The sequence below is a fragment of the Pleurodeles waltl genome, chromosome 2_1 (assembly GCF_031143425.1).
Source record: "Pleurodeles waltl isolate 20211129_DDA chromosome 2_1, aPleWal1.hap1.20221129, whole genome shotgun sequence".
NCBI lineage: Eukaryota > Metazoa > Chordata > Amphibia > Caudata > Salamandridae > Pleurodeles > Pleurodeles waltl.
In genome coordinates this window covers 630,962,343-630,983,479 of record NC_090438.1, presented here as the reverse complement: position 1 = coordinate 630,983,479, position 21,137 = coordinate 630,962,343, and the positions used below count along the sequence as shown (strand labels likewise).

Sequence of the window (21,137 nt, the reverse complement as noted above, 5' to 3'; positions counted from 1 at the left end):
CTCCGATGCTCCTCTGGCTGCCAGAAGTTGTAGGCACAGGCTTCCAGCCTGCCCTGCGACCAATTTTAATGCTGCTTTCATGCATGAAAGCAGCGTTAGGATTGGCCGGAGCACCCTGGCTGGGTGCCCCCGAGGCAGAGTGTGCTGCAGCGATATGAAATCCTAGCTATTACTTAAACTGAAGAGTGGATTGTGCTTAAGAAGTCAATGGATCGACGCACCATTGAGAGGATGTCATCAATGATTAATGCGATTATCAACATTAAATAACACATTTAGAATTTCGAACCTTAGACAATGACCACACCAGTTTATTAAGAATAATTTATTTCCCAAAATTAACAATGTTAGTGTCGTGAAAAAAGCTCTCAAACATAAGTGATAAGCATATAGAATTCATAGTGGCTAATTAGAATTTCTTATATATCTGAGTTTCATCAAAGCAATCAGGCAAATAATCTCTAAAATAACATCCCTGATTAGCGACACCAGAATCGGTAACAATGGCCAAGTATGCATTAGTACAAACAATCAAAGAGTGTCAATATAAATGTTGAGCATTTGAAGTTAATGCCCTCACTAACCACAAATTAGCATCAACATGTTGGGCATTATGTAAAAGAATTTAGAAACACAAATTTAGGAAAAACATACTATCTCAGGTTATTATAAGAAAGCATTATTAATATGCAGCAGTCAAATTATAAGTTGCAGCTGGTACCTGCAAAGCAAAAGAAACACATACTGTATATCATTACGATTTTATACATTACCCATCGAACAGAAACATGCAGTCTACTTCAGCAAAGGGACACCATCTGGTATGACTTCAGATGATCGGGCCTTTCAACAGCTAAACCCCACACTGCTAGTATGACTCAAACCACCAACAGGAACTCTTGAATACACAATCTCCTTTCCCTCCCTAGAATCTCATCATGGAGTCTGACTGTTGAAACTCCTACCCACTTGTTATTCTAATCTTCAAAAAAGTTATGATTGGTCAGTACATGGCATGGCTACAATTCAACCAATATTAGCTCTAATTGATAACCTAAATGTTATAACATCTACGTCAACCAGGACATTTTCATGACAGTAACTTTTCCTCTTCCGTCTCGTATGTGGCTCCTTGGTTCCACCTCGTCTTAACCTCTCTTCTCAGGAAGAAACTTCTATCGTCTACTTCCATCGTCGAGGAAGAAACTATGTATTAGTGACAATTTCAAACAATAGAACATTCAACTTATGCAAGAACTTGTTTAAACATGGCCTTGTAAGACATAACGCAGCAATCTACTAGGGGTAGCTGTGTACAAATCTATTAAACCATCTAGCACACATTTATATAAGCGTTTAACTATGGAAAAAAACCACAACGTTTAGTTCGAATTTTTGCTCAACTAAGAACACAAATGAATTATGGCAACCATTCCCAAAAGTCACCAGTTTTTGTATGTTAATTCACTATACAGTTATTATATTAAAATTATTAATAAAACATATTAGAAAATTCACACTCTAACAATCCCTACTCTGATGACTATATATGTCATCACATGAATTCATAATAAATTTATTTATTTATCATCCGAGAATTCAAAATCTGGTATCATTTACTTTTGCATTATTTCTCTTACTCCTTATATTTTCCCCATAAAATTTAGCCATTTGTATATTAAATCTTCTCCGATTCTTTTCCAGCTTTCTCCTTTTCAAACATTTTATCATTTTATATATCCCCCAGATTCCAATTAAACAAAATACAATTATTGACACCCATTTTGTTATTGTCAAAATAATACCTCTCACCACATTATCAAACCAATTTGCCACAGCTGCGATTACCTTGCCAGCTTTTTCCCATACTGTAGTTTCTGGTATTTCTTTTAAATCTGCTTTGTTAATTGTTACGTTTTTAACCAACTCTCCAACTTTTCCTGAATTATCAGGAATGTATGCACAGCAATGATTCGAACCAAGTAATTTGTAAACTCAACCCTCCTTTGCCAAAAGAATATCTAACGCAAGGTGGTTCTGAAGTGCAATAGCTCTTGTAGTAGCCAACTCAGTATGTAGAAGAATGATAGCTCCAGAATAATTTGACAACATGTTAGCCACTATTGTAGACAACTTCTGTATCTTGATAGAATTCAGAACTACTCCCACTGAATGAATTATAGCCCCAAAAATGTCTCCCACAATGCTAGAAATTGATTCTCATTTTTGTCTTGTTTGAATTTTCATTGTCTCAGTAAATTTACTCAAGTCTTCCAACTGATACATTTTTGGAAAGACTATTCTCAAATAACATGTTCCATACCATCCTTTAGGAAGACGGTAATATCCATTTCTTCCACAAATATGGTAAATACCAGGCACTGGCGGATCCTTTCCATTCATCATAAAATACCACTTACTCCAAAATATAAACAAATGTCAGCACTTACTTGTTCCCACAAGCACTCTACCATTCTCACTCCATGGCCTATATACACTATGGGCCTGATTCTAACTTTGGAGGACGGTGTTAAACCGTCCCAAAAGTGGCGGATTTACCACCTACCGTATTACGAGTCCATTATATCCTATGGAACTCGTAATACGGTAGGTGGTATATCCGCCACTTTTGGGACGGTTTAACACCGTCCTCCAAAGTTAGAATCAGGCCCAAAGTCTTCCCACATGTTCAGCATCCAATGTCAGTTTTCCTTGTTTAGTAATATCAGTATAGGCATAATCAATCCCAGGTCTTCTACTAATCATTCACTTATCTACACTTGCCTTTATTTCTCTCCTTCTTTCTTCAGTGTTATCTAAAAATGTATTTTCTGCAGGAGTTAGTAAACATGTTAAATTGTCACGGTGAGCGAGTGCTGTGTCAAAAGTTAAAGTAGACTCCAAGAAATCTCTCATAATAACTATGTTATTATCTTTGGCTGTTCTATTCAAATAACCAGTGACAGGTACAAACGAAAATGCCAGGTCATAATTTGAATAGAAATACTGAATATATTTTTGGTTATAAAAGCGCGTTAGTAAAAGACTGCAGCTTATAGCATAAGTCACTGGCAAACTATGATAAGTAGTTCCTTCTTCCACTGAAGTGGGAATCTGTGTACATACATAACAGTCTTTCATGTCCATCACTTCAACATACTCACTCAATAAGCAATGGAAAACATTAGAGGAAAGCTCTTTCTCATCATGCAAGTATTTGACATCTATTCTAAACTTACCTTTAGTTAGTGATGTACCAGCTGTATCCAAAGAATTATCAATCTTTGCAGTATGGTTGGCTCCATTCGTCTCAACTTGCTACCTCCATTCCAATACTTAAAATCTTACAGCAACTAATTCTACTGTTTTGGTTATTAAAGATTCTCATGGTCTCCATGGTCTAAAAAAAATAAAAAATAAAAACATTTTCAAAAATTGTAAAAATTACGCATAGCAATTAAAATACCCTCCTAATTTTTTATATTTTTTTCCAGAAATTCATTTACTCAGCACCGTCTTTCTTTGTCAATTTTCAGTATAGCAGCTTGTCAAGTTCTGTTATCTATTTGTCAATTCCAGTTATTAATGTTTCTTTTAAGCACAACTTTTAATTTTCAACTTCTTTTCCCAAATTCTTTTCTCATAAACTTCACGTGCCAGAATAAAAAAATTCAGTATCTCTATCAAAACAATAGCTCAAAAATTCTTCTTGCCATTCATTTGTAGTTATATATGCCCATTCTTGTCCAGAATATCACTTGCTTGCAGCTCTTTTTCTTTTCGGTCTTTCACTGCTTTCACCTTCTTCTCCACTACTATTTTCTCCTTCATTCAACTCTTTCCCCTCCTGAATTGGTGGTACTACATTAATTCTTCCACTCTTTGAACTTTTCTCTGACTAATTGTCTCCTTTCAATGTCTTTTTCATCAACAACTTTCTCAAGATTGAGTCTTCACTTGAGGTTGACCCTCTTTCTTCTTAGGTTCAGGGTTCAGGTAGAGTATAATACACTTGGGCGGGACTACCCTCAATTCCTTTCCCAATGGGGTCAGTCCTTTGTTCAGTTTGGTATGTAAAACCACCTGCTTCTGAGGACACCCTACTCTGAGCAGATCTTCCCTCAGTCAAATGTCTCTGATCACTCTCGTCTGAGGACACCCTCCTTTGATGAGAATTTCTCTCAAGTGAAATTTCTCTTTCCGACTCTTCTTCTTCTCCGTCTTCAGATTGTTCAGCTTCTTTGGGTCTTTGTTTCTTTTAATCTGTTAAAGGAGTAGGCACATCTCGATCATTCTCAGTGTTAGGATCTTCACTTTCCTGTTCTTTAATCGCAATGTTGTCATCTGTCGGTAACCTCAACAGTTCTTCTTCTTCTGTTGGGGCATTCACCTTTCTCGTGTGTCTGGCATGCACCCAGTTCGGCAAACCTGCACACTTTACAGCTGTCGTTGTTGTGAGTATGATCTGGTAGGCCCCCTTCCACCATGGCTCCATATAAGACATCCTCACATGCTTTCGTATAATCACCCAATCGCCACCTCTCAAGTTGCGGCCTTGACCTTGCGTTTGTTGTACCGTTGTTGCTTCCACCTGATGAGAAAAAGATCGAACTACATCAGCCAGGCTTTTGCAATAATCTCCCACCATGTCATCTGTAAAATTCACAAGTGCATTTGCAGGTATCGCTGGCAATCTCATTGCTCTCCCCGTTAAAATTTTGTGAGGAGACAACCCAGTCTTCTTGTCAGGAGTACTTCTCATTGACATTAAAACTAGTGTTAAAGCATCTGGACACTTTAAGGCCCTTATTTATACTTTTTGGTGCAAAACTGCACTAACTCAGTTTTGCACCAAAAAGTTTTGCACCGGCTTGCACCATTTCTGTGCACCAGCCGGGCACCATATTTATGGAATGGTGCTCGCCGGTGCAAAGGGTAGGCTAGAGTAAAAAAAAATAACTTTAGTCGGGTGGGCAGGGCGGTACAGAAGAAGGAGGTTTAGCACCAAAAAATGACTTTAGGCAGGCTATAGTAAAAAAAAATGACTCTAACCAGATTAGTGTCATTTTATGGTGCTAAACCTACCATGCCACATGACTCCTGCCTTAGAAAAGGCAGGAGTTATGCCCACCACCCCAATGGCCAGCACAGGGGACAAGGGTCCCCTGGGCATGGCTACTGCACCCTGTGCCATGTATGGGGCCCATTTCAGGGCCCCCTATGGCACTTTAAAAATAAAATGTAATACTTACCTGTACTTATCTGTACTTACCTGGGATGGGGTTCCCCATCCTCTGCAGTTCCTCTGGTGTGGGTGGGGGTGCCCCTGGGGCCTGGGAAGGGCACCTGTGGGCTTATTCCATGGTGTTCCACCACGGAAATAGGCCCACAGGTCCCCTAATGCCTGTCCTGACCGAGGAATTAAAAAACAGGGCAAAGCTAGCTTTGCACCATTTTTTGACCTCCTGCCATGCCTATGTGTCCCATGTTGACAACTGTCCTTTGCCTACATTCATTTGCTGACAAACAATGCACCTATGGCAAACCAGTTCTACCACTTGCCTGAACTTTGGATTATACCAGAACTACGTAATACACCTGATCATTGCATCTCTCCATATTTGTGCTTGACCATGATAATATCTGGCCATTTGTGTCAACAGACTATTTGGCAAACCACTTTCCCTTCTATTGTCACCCAAATCTCATATTCTCTTTGAATGCAATGATGTTTTAGCCAATCCCTACGCTCTTCTTCTGGAACATTGTTCTGTATGTCTTTGAATTCTTCTAATGTACCAACAATTTGCATCGTGGAATTTGTATACACTTCATCATTTTCAGACATTAATTCCCAATTTCCTTTGAATTAAATTCCATTTAAAGCACAACATTTTGCAACCTGGTCTGCATAAGCATTTCCCAAAGTTACATAATCTTGTCCTCTCTGGTGTACATTGCATTTAACCACAGCAATTTTCTCAGGTTTCTATACAGCTTGTAGCAAGTCATGTATTCTTTCACCATTTCTCACAAGTGAACCTGATGAGGTTAGGAAACCTCTCTGCGACCAAATTTGCCCAAAATCGTGTACAATACCAAATCCAAACTGACTATCAGTGTAAATCGTTACCTTTATCTGATCTGATAATTGCCATGCTCTAGTAAGAGCCACCATTTCTGCAACCTGCGCAGAAATTACTCCTTTAAGCCATGAGGCTTCCAGTATGCCAGTAATTGTGCACACTGCGTAGCCTAGTCTGAATGCACCTCTGTTGTCTCTTAGACAGGAACCATCAACAAAGATGATTTGATCATTGTCTTCCAGACAAGTGTCTTTAATGTCATCTCTTGGTTTTATGCATAATTCTGTCACTTCCAAACAATCATGTTCAATGTCATCTGTTTTGTTTGGTTCATCCCCCTCATTTGGTAACAATGTTGCCCGGTTAAGCACTGTGCACCTTTTGATCATTACATTTATTTGGTGCCCCAAGAATCACTGTCTCATATCGAGTCAACCTTGCATTTGTCAGTTATTGTGTCTTTGATCGTGTCAACAGAATTTCTATTGAATGAGGTACCATCACCACCAGAGGATAACCCATCACAATATTTTCACTCTGAGTTATAGTCTGCTCAACTGCTCGTAAGCATCCTGTTAAAGCTGCTGCAACGTTATCCAAAGTAGCTGAAAAATATACTACTGGACGATTGACACCACCATGTGTCTGTGTGAAGACAGACAAGGAACATCCATCATGCTCATGACAAAACAACAGGAAAGGTTTTGTGTAATCAGGCATACCTAAAGCTGGAGCTTGACACAAACTTTCTCTCAATTCATTAAATGCTCCCATGCATTCTTCATCCATCATTATGGGATCTGTAACATCCTTATGTGTAAGCCTTTGCAGAGATTTAGAAATAGCGGAAACATTTGGAATCCACTGGCGACAATATCCTACCATTCCCAGAAACATTCTCATCTCTTTCTGTGAACTAGGTATTTTCATTTTCATTATTGCTGCTACTCTTTCTCTTGAGATTCTCCTTGATCCTTTTTCAATCAAATGACCCAAATATTTCACCTCTCGCTGACAATACTGCAACTTGGTAGGGGATAGGTTATGACATTGTCTCCCAAAAAGTTCAACAATGCAATTGTATCCTCCCCACAACCTCCCTTTGTCTTCGATTCGATTAACAGATCATCAATGTATTGCACCAATGTCGATTGATAGGGCATTATCAATGACTCCAGGTTCTTTTTCAAAATTTGATTGAAAATTGATGGCGATTCTGAAAACCCCTGAGGAATTCTACACCAACAATAGACTCTGGTCAGGAATTTGAAACAAAATAGATGTCTACTGTCCTCATGTAGAGGCATGGAAAAGAAGGCTTGGCACAAATCAATCACTGTGAAGCATTCTGCATCACATGGAATTTGAAACGTTATCACAGATGGATTTGGCACGACTGGACAACATTTCACCACAATATCATTTATTTTCCTCAAATCCTGGACAAGACAAATTTTTCCACTTGGCTTTTTCAAACCCATTATCGGTGAATTACACGGGGTACTCATCACTTCCTTCAAAACTCCCTGTTCCATAATTTTTTCTATCAAAGGTCTTATCCCATTCAATTGCCTCATTCTTCATTGGGTATTGTGCAGTTTGTGGAAACACTGCATTCTCTTTCACTGTCACTCTGACTCCTTCAACTCCTTTAATCAAACCAATGTCTTTTCCTGATAAATCCCAAACCTTTAACTTGACTCTCTCCTGTAAATTGACTGGTAGATCTTTTATTTCAAAGACTGGAAAGAAATGAATAAAGTCTACTGAATTGTTATCTTCATTTTTCTGCTCATTTTCATCAATCTGATCATCAAAATTAATCAAAGGAAATTCTCTGGACACCAACCCCTTTTCGACAATAATTGTCACATCTTCTCCACCACTGTTTGTCTCACTATCAATCGCATTAATTGAACATGAAATTGAACAATTTATTTTACACAGCAAGTCTCTTCCGAATAATGACACTGGACTGGAATCACAAAAGACAAAACTGTGAAAATCTCTAAAATTGCCAACTTTCACAAGAACTGGTTCTGTAAGAGTGTTAGTCTAATGTTTGTTCGCAACTCCTACTATCTGCACTGTTCTCTCTGAAATCGGTATGTCTGGAACTTCTATACTTCTTACTGTTGAACTTGTTGCTCCTGTATCGAAAAATTAACTTCATGACCATGTACTTCACCTTTCACAGAAGGACCCCTCTGATCCACTTCTAATGATGCGGCCATCACATACTCCTCCTCATCTAAACTATCCAACGGCCATTCATCTTTTATTTCATCCTCACTGTGTAAAAGAAACTGTTCAGCTATTTTTTCACTTTTGTTCCTTTTCTGATTCGTGACCACTTGTGAAAGTATTACCTGTTATTGATCTATAGGATTCTGTATCATTTGAATTTGTCTCAGCATGCGCATTTGCTGTACATGCACCATCTCCACCTGTGGCTGCATTTGTTGTATATGTGGCATTTGTAGCTGATATACCTGTGGTTGTGCATTCTGTACCTGTTGTATTGGTTGTAAAGGGTGGAAACCTTGCATATTATTCTGGAACTTTTGATTTTGACCCCATTCCAGGTCCTCTCATGCTCTGATATGAATTGAAACCCTTTGTCTGTTGTACAACTCCACCTTGATTTAACATCGGGCACTGTCTCTGCCAATGTCCAATCACCCTGCAACTATGACAAGGTAACACCTTTCGCCTTTGTTGCTCATCCCGCATCACCACTGAACTCAAATCCACATTTCTATTGAATACTGGAAGCATCATTCCACCCTGACCTCTGCCTCTACATTGACTCTGGAACAAACCATTCCCTTGTGGCAGCTTCTGAAAATGTCCCTGTAGTCCTGACTGTGCAGCTTTAATCTTCATCACAATTGCTTTTTCTTTCAACTTTTTCTGCTTCAACTTGATCTCATCACTACAGATTTCGCATACTGCAATACTTCATCAATTGGTTTTGCTTGCCAGCAAATTAAATGATTCTTAATCATCTGATTTATTTCTGGTTTCAACCCTTCAACAAACCTGAACACCAAATGATTCATGCTCTCTTTCTCAATTGTTTCCACGCCACTAAATTGTTTGAACACCTTCAACATTCTTTCATAATATGCATGAACAGATTCCTTTCCTTCCTGAGATGTTCTATCCATGAATTGCAAATCAACGTTTTACGGCGAAACTCTCGTTTTCAGAAACTCAATTAACCTTGTAGTAATATCTCCTTACTTCGGGAGATGGTGCACCTGTTTTCAGATCCCTTTGCGGTTCACTTGTTGGCCAATCCACACTCCTTTTGCATTCAATCCACAAATCTGCTAGAACAACAATATCAAAAAGTATATTCAGGTCTTCCCACATTTTGCAAGCTTCACAAACGTATCTGTCTGCTGGTACCACTCCACTGGTTTCTCTCTCAACCTTGAGTATTCATTTTTAAAACTGAAAATATCACCCCTATTCCAAGGTACATATACAAAATTCCCTGTCTTTCCTTTCTGAGGTCTTTGAATTACTTAAATATTCCAACCACTTTGTTATTACTTGTGCAGATAAAACTTTCAAAGAAACTCCATTAGATTGCACACCTAAATCTCGTTCTTGTTTAGAGCTTGTGCATTGTTGCAGAACCATTAATCTCTGTCCCTGATTATTATAAGATGTAGTCAGAGAATTCTCAACAGGAGACAAATCTATTAAAGAAGTAGTCTCATTGAAGGTTTGTCCTTGTCTAGGAGTTAATTTTTCCAAAACTCAATTCTGAACTTGGATCAAAGAATTCACTCCACTATTGTTTATATGTGCATATAATGGAGTTACCAGACCCATTGGAATAGGTACAGAAATTGTATCCGGATTAGCTAAAGATCCAACCCTCTGCATCTGTACTACACCCATGCTCTGCGTTTGTGGAATATATATTTGAACAGAGTCTCTTTGGATTACACCCAATCCTTGCTGACCAGGACACAATACTAGATTAGTAATTGTCCTTATAATCTGAGCCTCTGTCTGTATTTCAGGAATGTTTATTTCCAACTGCTGTCTATTGTTCAGTGAATCATTGAAACTATTGTATCTGAACTCTTTCATTGTTCAGGGTATCTCTTGATATCTCTGATGTGGATGGTGCAGTAGGAATCGTATTACTAATTCCACTCCCATTTGATATCTGGTCTCTCTGATTCGTGTTTGGTGGAGGATAAGTCTCTAAAATCTATGAAGCTATCTTATCCTTACTTATCTCCTTGTCATCATTAAACATGACTCTTTTCAAGTCTTTCAATTTTTGTTCTTTAGTCACTCTTGAACCCTTTTCCTTTTCTTACCATCTTTTGTCTCATCCTCCTTTGTCCTTGCAGGAAATAATCTAATTCCCTGTAGTGTTTCTACTCTCCACCTTTTCTGCTCTTCATCCCATCTAGCCTCTGCTAGTGTCTTTTCTACTCTCCTCATTTTCTTCTCAAATTTCAATGTTTGTTGCTGTCTAGCTATTAGCTCCCAATTCACTAGGGCTTCATACTGGGTTGGCCTCGGTGGAGGTTTTAAACTGTACGTCTTCAACCTCAAATTCTCCAAAATTCTCAAATTAAATGTTCCATTCTCTAGAAAAGCTAAACAACCTTCCTTCCTTGTAATCTTAACCCAATGTTTCAACCAGAGGCATGCTCCTGCACCTTTCTCCTCAAATCTGATAGATGCCAGAGTATTTTCTGGTGGGCAAATATCTCCTTCGAGAGACGGAATATATATTCATCGCCTCTTGATGCACTTCTCAAAGCCTTGAAAACTTCATTTTCAACTGAATTTTATTCAGACCTGATATCCACGACAAATATTATTTACGAACTGAGTTAAATTGAGCAAAACAAATAGTAAAATAAACAAAAAGAAAAATAACCAATCAGGAAAAATGACTACTATCCCACAATTCTCTTCAACCCTCTCACCTTCCAATCGCGTTACCCTATTATCGGACTGATCGACGAATCCGTGCGCGACCCTTCTCACTAATCAACCAATCCCAGTGCGGCACCACTTACGTCACACCAACACATACGCCCCTCCTCAGCGTGATTGTTGAGACGCTGACAAAGTCTATCATACCGATTTCTTTCACAAGTCACACATTAAATCAACGCAATATTAAGGGGGTCATTCTAACTCTGGCGGGCGGCGGAGGCCGCCCGCCAGAGTTCCCCCCTCCGAAATACCGCACCACGGTCAGTAGACCGCGGAGGGTATTCTAAGTTTTTCCCTGGGCTGGCGGGCGGTCGCCAAAAAACCGCCCGCCAGCCCAGGGAAAAACTCCCTTCCCACGAGGATGCCGGCTCGTAATCGAGCCGGCGGAGTGGGAAGGTGCGACGGGTGCTGTTGCACCCGTCGCGTATTTCACTGTCTGCCAAGCAGACAGTGAAATACTTGTAGGGGCCCTCTTACGGGGGCCCCTGCAGTGCCCATGCCAGTGGCATGGGCACTGCATGGGCCCCGCGACCCCCCCTACCGCCATCCGGTTCCCGGCGGGCGGACCGCCGGGAACTGGATGGCGGTAGGGGGGGTCGGAATCCCCTCGGCGGCGCAGCTAGCTGCGCCGCCTTGGAGGATTCCAAAGGGCGGCGGTACACTGGCGGGAGACCGCCAGTGTTGCCGGTCCGACCGCGGCTTTACCGCCGCGGTCGGAATGCCCTTGGGAGCACCGCCGGCCTGTCGGCGGTGCTCCCGCCGACCCTGGCCCCGGCGGTCTTAGACCGCCGGGGTCAGAATGACCCCCTAATTCACAAGCAAAACTCAAAACCAAGATAAGAAAACAAATTTGCCCATTTACTACAGGTAGGGTAATACAATCACGTCAGGAACCTTCCAAAGTAACCTTCAGCTTTCGCCTACTCTTTTCCACAGTTCCCCTCAATTGCAAGCAAAATGCGAACTGCAAATTTCACTTCTCGACTGATCCTTGGACTGTCGTCCTAGTGCACTTAGTACTCACCAAGTCTCAGTATAGTTTCAATCATACCAATTATCTCACAACCTCGACTTACCAATCACGCCAGATCAGTCTATTAATTGGACAAATTACAACATTTCCAAGTGTCTCACTACACTTGTCAATATACTCCGGAGACCCAGACCTCTCTCCTTAGGTCTGTCATCAACAACCATGTGGATAATTTCTCCTGCATTAAGCGCCACACTCAAATGAAGAAAGCCGTTTCCCTGCTCTCATACCTATTGGAGTACACCCACTCCTTCTAAATTCTACTAGAGTACCTCCACTCCTTTGAACTCATATACACCTCAATCATCTGCAAATTAGCTCAAGCTGTGCAAGCACAAATCACTTCACTCAATTCAACCAAACACTGCTAGAAACGTACCCCTCAACCTAGAGGGTCTCCAAGAACTAGGGAAAGTCACTTAAGGCAACTAGCAACTCATCTTGTCAAATCCGTATAACATTTCAGAAAAAAACAGCAAATCTATTTTCATGAAAGGAAGAAAATCTTACATTAACCTCACTATGACATCATCAATCAATGACGGAACCATAATCTGCTACCAAAAACTGCTGCAGCGCTACAAAATCCAAGCTATTACTTAAACTGAATAGTGGATTTTGTGCAAGAGGTAAATGGATCGACGTGACTTAGGATTGAGAGGATGTCATTAATGAGTAATGCGATTCTCAACAATAAATAACAAATTTAGAATTCCGAACCTTAGACAATGACCACCCCAGTTTATTAAGAAAAATTATGAATTTATTTCCCTAAATTAACAATGCTAGTGTCACAAAAATAACTCTCAAACATAAGTGATAAGCATATAGAATTAATATTGGCTGATTAGAATGTCTGATATATCTGAGTTTCATCAAAACAATCAAGCAAATAATCTCTAAAATAATAACACTGATTAGCAACACCAGGATTAGTAACAATGGCAAAGTATGCATTAGTACAAACAATCAAAGAGTGTCAATATAAATCTTGAGCATTTGAAGTTAATGCCCTCACTAACCACGAATTAGCATCAACATGTTCGTGCTTCATGTATAAGAATTTAGAAACACAAATTTAGGAAAAACATACTATCGCAGGTTATTATAAGAAAACATTGGCGGTAATTACAAAATTGGCGGTAAAAGCCACTTACCGCCGTGCAGGAGACCGCCAACACACCGCCGCGGCCGCGGAATTCCGCCACAGCAATTATGACCCACAGTTCTGAATCCACCAAAATCTAGACACCCACACAAGTCCGCCACACCAAAGGTCAGTGATAAACTGGCGATAACAAAACCGACACCATCACGCCAACAGAAATACGCCCACACTATCACGACACACGAATCCACGCGGCGGTCTTTCAACCGCAGTATTCCATTGGCGGTACACACCGCCGCGCTCAAAATACACACACATTTACAAAACATAGCCACATTGGACAAATCAAAATACCTACACCTGATACACATACACACACCACTCCCACACACTCAATACAATATAAAACACACACCAATATCACCCACAAACCCTTATGACAACAAATCACAAACGAAAGCCAGAGAGAGACAGCACCAGCAAGAACAACAACATCCACAGGCATACAACACCATCACCCACAGAACTTCCACGCACCTCACACAACACCCCACTACATATCAGCACACTTATCACCCCACACATCACCCACACCACCCCATGGCACGGCAAAGACACCCCAGGTTCTCGAAGGAGGAGCTCAGGGTCATGGTGGAGGAAATCGTCCGGGTAGAGCCACAGCTATTCGGATCACAGGTGCAGCACACCTCCATTGCAAGGAAGATGGAGCTATGGCGAAGAATAGTGGACAGGGTCAACGCAGTGGGACGGCACCCAAGAAATCGGGAGGACATCAGGAAGAGTTGGAACGATCTACGGGGGAAGGTGCGTTCCGTGGTCTGAAGACACCACCTGGCGGTTCAGCGGACTGGCGGCGGACCCCCACCTCCTCCCCCACAACTAACAACATGGGAGGAACAGGTCTTGGCGATTCTGCATCCTGAGGGCCTCACAGGAGTAGGTGGAGGAATGGACTCTGGTAAGACAAATCTTAACTATTACATCCCCCACCCTACCTGCATGCCAGCACATACCGCCACCCTCACCCCCAGCACTCCAACTCCTCACATATGTCCCAACATCACAAACCACCCATCCCAACACCAAGACCTGCATGCAACAACAAAGCATGGACACCCATCACTAAAGCATGCCCACTACACATACCCATACACCCCCCTAAACCATTATCACACAAGGTTCCACACAGGAATGCAAGCACTGGGGTACACGGTCACCCACCCATTGCACACCATGACACACACAGATGCAATAACCATCCTTTTATACCCCTGCAGGACCCCTACCCAACGTCACCGGACAGGAGGGTCCACACATGTCCACACCACCAACAGAAGAGACCCACAGTGATGACAGCACCTCTGTCCAACTGGAGCTAGATGACCAGCCCGGCCCATCGGGGACCTCGGGACAGTTGGTTCCCCTCACACAGTCACAGGCCACTACAGAGCTTCCACCCTCTGGAAACACCAGCACAGCACCCACCCAGCGGGCTCATATCTCCGTCCCCAGGACACGTCAATCAGCTGTGTGTCCACCACTACAGGGAACCCAGGCTAACCCACCACCCCAACAACAACTGGGACCTGGGGGCAGTGGCAGTGGCAGTGGGCACACGGTCCAGGGGACGGAGGCCCAGGAACACAGGGGAACTGGGAGGGCTGCTGTGCGACAGGGGGCGGACAGGCCAAGGGAACCCACTCTTCATGAGGCCCTCTCCTCCATCATGGGAGACTACCACCGCTCCCAGGAGACGATGGCAACGGTACTGGCCAAGTTTCAGGAGACCCAGCGGCTGCAGGAGGAACAGGCAATGGGCTTCAGGGAGGAACTCAGAACCATCAGCTCCACCCTGGGCACCATCGTAGGGGTGCTGAAGGAAGTACTCAACACCAGGAGGGACACTGTGGCACTACAAGGGGCCCCTGACACTAGCATGGACGATGAACTGCCCACCACCTCCGCCGGCGCTAGTGGACAGGACGCCCCGCCACAGGACCACCACACCAGCACCCCACCCCCTGCAGAGGGAGAACCACCCCGCAAACTGTCCCTGAGATCCAGGAACAAGACAGAGCACGATGCCAAGATCCCCGCCAAGAAATTAGACCACCCTGATTGTCATCCTATTGTCCCACTTTGTCACCGTGTCCATACTTAAACTGCCCCAGGTCCACTTCCTATGCCCATATGGGCAATGCACCTGTGAGACTAATAGACTGGACTCTGCCATGGACATTTCTCCGCCATCACCCCTCACCATTTTACTACCCCCTCCAATATTGAGCACTTAAATAAACACACCTAAAGCACAAAACAATCTGGAGTCTGTCTGTGATTTCGAAATAGTGTATTAGCAATTACAGTGACAAAATGCTCTTTCAATTGTAATGTCAACATACTTATGTCACACAGCTCTATTCCATGAGTAATCTAAGCAGATGTCACACAGTGAGACCCACATCTGTGAAATCGTAAGGGAAAGTGACAACTCAGTGACCATACACTGGGTGAAAACAACAGACAGTAGAGAGGCAGTAGTGTTTAAGTACATGTAGTAGGCAGGTCTGTACTCTTACCTGTGTCTCACTGGAAATATTGCTGGATCACTGAGTCCCTGTTGTTCATGTCTTCTTCCTCTGCTTCCTCGTCTTCACTGTCCACAGGCTCCACAGCTGCCACAACACCGCCATCTGGACCATCCTCCTGAGGAAAAGGCACCTGTCGTCTCAAAGCCAGGTTGTGAAGCATACAGCAGGCCACAATGATCTGGCACACCTTCTTTGGTGAGTAGAATAGGGATCCACCTGTCATATGGAGGCACCGGAACCTGGCCTTCAGGAGGCTGAAGGTCCGCTCGATCACCCTCCTAGTTCGCCCATGGGCCTCATTGTAGCGTTCCTCTGCCCTTGTCCTGGGATTCCTCACAGGGGTCAGTAGCCATGACAGGTTGGGGTAACCAGAGTCACCTGCAAATGGTGAGGGACAACTGTTAGACACGCACTAACCTGGAGGGATATCCCCAGCCCCAGACAACCATTCCCACTGTCTTGCTTCCAGGTGGTCACCTAATAGCCACACACGGTGCCTCTGGAGTTGACCCATCACATAAGGGAGGCTGCTAAACCGCAGGGTGTAGGCGTCATGCACTGAGCCAGGGAACATGGCATTCACATGGGAGATGTACTGGTCTGCCAAACATACCATCTGTACATTCATTGAATGATAACTCTTCCGGTTTCTGTACACCTGTTCACTCCTGTGGGGGGGTACCAAAGCCACATGGGTCCCATCAATGGCACCTATGATGGTGGGGATATGTCCCAGGGTATAGAAATCACCTTTCACTGTAGGCAAATCCTACACCTGAGGGAAAACGATGTAGCTCCGCATGTGTTTCAGAAGGGCAGACAACACTCTAGACAACACGTTGGAAAACATAGGCTGGGACATCCCTGATGCTATGGCCACTGTTGTTTGAAATGACCCACTTGCAAGGAAATGGAGCACTGACAGCACCTGTACTTGAGGGGGGATTCCTGTGGGATGGCGGATTGCTGACATCAGGTCTGGCTCCAACTGGGGACACAGTTGCTGGATTGTGGCACGGTCAAGCCTGTATGTGATAATCACATGTCTTTCCCCCATTGTCGACAGGTCCACCAACGGTCGGTACACCGGAGGATGCCGCCATCTCCTCACATGTCCCAGCGGACAGTGCCTATGAAGGACAACAGCGAGCACAGAGTCAAACAACTCAGAGGTACGTACCCACAGTTTACACCGAACACCATTCATACACAAAAAGTGGCCTGTATGTGTGTTGAGTCTAGGCCTAGGTATGTGTGACACAGTTGAAAATGAAGCCATGTGGGCCCGTGAAATGGCGGCTGCCTGACCTCTAAAGTGGGACAATGGGATGTGAGGTAACTGCGCTGGCGTTGTACACTGTCGCGGTAGGCGGTCGAAGACCGCGGCGCAATGCTGCATTGGTTAACATTGGACCCTATGGGTCCCAGGAGCCAATGACGATTTACGCCGGCGGTGACGGTACGCACCGCCGCGGACGTGACATCCATTTTCTATCTGTTGAATCACTTGATACCTGATCTTCGGCAGGAGAGGACGTACACTGCAAGTGCTGCTGTGACCTCGGTCTGGAAGAGACAATGGCTCAAGTGTCTGGGGAAAGGGCCCCTGCCTTCACATCAGAGGAGTTGGAGAAACTTGTGGATGGGGTCCTCCCCCAGTACACGCTGCTCTACGGTCCTCCAGACAAACAGTAAGTACACAGGGAGCATGATGTATGGGCTATGCCTGTGTGGAGAGAGCTGGATGTAAGAAGGAAGGGGGGAGAGTGCGGCGTGCATGAAACGACGGTGAATGCATGTGCCCCATGGCAAAGGTAGGGATGGGGGCCAATCACTTTGACGGTGCTGTTCCCCCTGTACATTTCATGTAGGTCAGCGCCCACCAGAAAAAACATATTTGGCGTGCCATCGCCAAGGACGTCCGGACACTGGGGGTCTACCACAGACAGAGCACCCACTGCCGGAAAAGATGGGAGGACATTCGCTGCTGGAGCAAGAAGACGGCGGAGGCTCAGCTGGGGATGGCCTCCCAACGTGGGAGGTGTGCCCGTCGCACCATGACCCCCCTGATGATCAGGATCCTGGCGGTGGCCTACCTGGAGTTGGATTGGCGCGTGAGGGCATCACAGCAGCAACAAGGGGGTGAGTACACTCTCATTCTGCTGACTTTGTGCCCAGTGGAGGGGTCTGGATGGGGGAGGTGGGCTGTGGGTTTCCCTAGGCCAGGGCGAGTTCCGTAGGCAAGGTCCCTCCGTAAGGCAGGCCATGTGGCACCCCACCCCACCTCTGTAGAGTGCCAAGTACACCTAGTCATGCCCCTGTGTCATCTATGAGTGCAGATGTCGTCCATAGCCTTGTGGGCCATTTCCCAGGAATTGAACAGTGGAGCCCAAGAGCGCGGCGTAGTGCAGGGGGCTTCTGTGTCTGTCGTGTCTGCCAACGGTAGCAGTAATGCATGCACTCAACATGTCTTTCTTCTGTCGTCGTCCCCTTTTTGTGTTCTCCCTGTTCTTGAGTGCATTAGCATCATCAGGCGGAGGAGCAGTGGCACCGGAGCACCAGGGGGCTGCATCCCACATGGCCATGGAGGGCATCACTACGGACTCTGACTTCACCAGTGGGACGGAGTGCGAGGTGAGCTCCACGACGGGGACAGGAGCTGAGACCAGTGACACGGACTCGTCCTCTGATGGGAGCTCCCTTGTGGTGCCACCCCCATCTATAGGTACAGCCCCTTCCAGCACCGCCCTCCCAGCAGCCCCTCAGCCTTCGCCCCGTTCCCGCTCACCCGGGAGGGTGGGCATCACCTTCGCCCCAGGCACCTCAGGCCCTGCCCCAGTCACCCCTGCTGCCCTCAGTGAGGAGGCCATTGACCTCCTCAGGTCCCTCACTGTTGGGCAGTCTACCATTTTGAATGCCATCCAGGGTGTAGAAAGGCAGTTGCAACAAACAAATGCATTCCTGGAGGGCATTCATTCTGGTCAGGCGGCCCTTCAGCGAGCTTTTCAGACTGGCCTCAGCACTGATGGCAGCCATTGTCCCTGTGTCTAGCCTCCCCCCTCCAACTTCCTCCACCCCGACCCAATCCCCTGTACCTCAGCCTATGCCAAGCACACCTACAGACCAGCATGCACACACGTCAACACACAAGGGAAGCTCAGGCAAACGTAAGCACCACACATCTCACAGGCACTCACGCAAGCGTCACACACATGCAGACACACCAACATCCACTGCCTCCACTGTGTCCCCCTCCTCCTCGTCTCCCTCCTCCCTCCCTGTTTCGTCTACACTCACACCTGCATGCACTACATCTACAGCCACTACGTCCCTCACCAGCACACGCACCACCACACCCCGCTCACGTGCAGTCACCACCCCCACTACCATTCACACGTCCCCTGTGTCCTCTCCCAGTGTGTCTGTGACACCACCTCCCAAGATACACAAACGCAGGCACACACTCACCCAACAGCCATCCACCTCACGACAGCCTCCAGAGCATGCACCTTCACCCAAAGTCAGCAAACAAACACTTCCTACAACCACCACCACTTCCTCCACTCTCAAACCCCCTCCAGCTACCCGTCCCAGTGTGTCCAAAAAACATTTCCTGTCCAACCTTGACCTCTTTGCCACACCTCGCCCACCCCGTCCGTCTCATAGGTCCCGGACTAACATCTCAGCCACAACATCTCCGGGACCAGTGGTGCCTGTAGTCTTGGGAATCTGGAGTTCACCGGCCACCAGGGCAGCCAGTGTGGCACGGAGCCACAGCACAGACAGTCCCCCACCTGTGAAGTATCAGAAGTTGGCCAGTGCCTGGCGGGAGAGGGGGAAGACTCCAGCCACCAAAGCCGCTTCCTGGGGTCCCAGTGGGAGTGTGGAGTCAGCTGTGACACCTTCCAAGGTGGGGAAGGGCCACAAGAAACCCGGCAAGTCTGGGAAGAGCAGTATGGCGGAGAAGACCGCCATCATCCCCGCTGCCCAGGAGGCCACCGCCAGCACCAGCCCACTTGCCCAGGACAGGACCGCCAGCACCAGCCCACCTTCCCAGGACAGGACCGCCAGCATCAGCCCAGCTGCCCAGGACAGGACCGCCAGCACCAGCCCAGCTGCCCAGGACAGGACCGCCAGCACCAGCCCAACTGCCCAGGACAGGACCGCCAGCATCAGCCCAGCTGCCCAGGACAGGCCCGCCAGCACCAGCCCAGCTGCCCAGCACAGGACCGCCAGCACCAGCCCAGTTGCCCAGGACAGGACCGCCAGCACCAGCCCATCTGTCCAGGAGGCCACCGCCAGCACAAGCCCACCTGCCCAGGAGGCCACCACCAGCACAAGCCCACATGCCCAGGAGGCCACTGCCAGCACAGGCCCAGCTGCCCAGGAGGCCACCGCCAGCACAAGCCCCGCTGGGCCATGAAGGACTGCCAGCAAAAGCCCCGCTGGGCCATGAAGGACCGCCAGCAAAAGCCCCGCTGGGCCATGAAGGACCGCCAGCACAAGCCCCGCTGGGCCATGAAGGACCACCAGCAAAAGCCCCGCTGGGCCATGAAGGACCGCCAGCAAAATCCCCGCTGGGCCATGAAGGACCGCCAGCAGCTGAGTCCCTGCAATGGAGACCGCCGCCTCAAGCACCGCTGAACAGGCCACCGCCGTCTCAAGCACCGCTGAACAGGGCACCGCCGCCTCAAGCTCCGCTGCACAGGGCACCGCCGTCTCAAGCACGGCTGCACAGGGCACCGCCGTCTCAAGCACCACTGAACAGGGCACCGCCGTCTCAAGCACTGCTGGCCCATGAGCGGCAAGGACACTGACGCAACTGAGTCCGTCACGGGGTGAATGATGCACTCTGGGCACCATGCCCCCTCCAGAACCAGTGGAGAAAGGCATCCACTACCTCTTGTCCTTAGCAGGATGAAGCACTCTGGGCACAAAGCCCCCTCCAGAACCAGTGGAGAAAGGCATCCACTACCTCTGTCCTTAGCAGGATGAAGCACTCTGGGCACCATGCCCCCTCCAGAACCAGTGGAGAAAGGCATCCACTACCTCTGTCCTTAGCAGGATGAAGCACTCTGGGCACCATGCCCCCTCCAGAACCAGTGGAGAAAGGCATCCACTACCTCTGTCCTTAGCAGGATGAAGCATTCTGGGCACAAAGCCCCCTCCAGAACCAGTGGAGAAAGGCATCCACTACCACTGTCCTTAGCAGGATGAAGCACTATGGGCACCATGCCCCCTCCAGAACCAGTGGAGAAAGGTATCCACTACCTCTGTCCTTAGCAGGATGAAGCACTCTGGGCACAAAGCCCCCTCCA

General features: G+C 46.2%; 1 long non-coding RNA gene across 1 annotated transcript in view; it reads right to left on the bottom strand.

Annotated features, from left to right (window-relative positions):
* Positions 1–338: 338 nt before the first annotated feature.
* The window catches only part of LOC138267087 (uncharacterized), a 30,851-nt gene continuing 10,052 nt past the window's right edge, over positions 339–21,137 (bottom strand). Inside the window, exons 2-3 of the long non-coding RNA XR_011199773.1 lie at positions 3,240–4,591; positions 339–1,182 (exon numbers count right to left, since the gene is read on the bottom strand). This is a non-coding gene — a long non-coding RNA (uncharacterized lncRNA). The remainder of the gene's footprint in view (positions 1,183–3,239; positions 4,592–21,137) is intronic.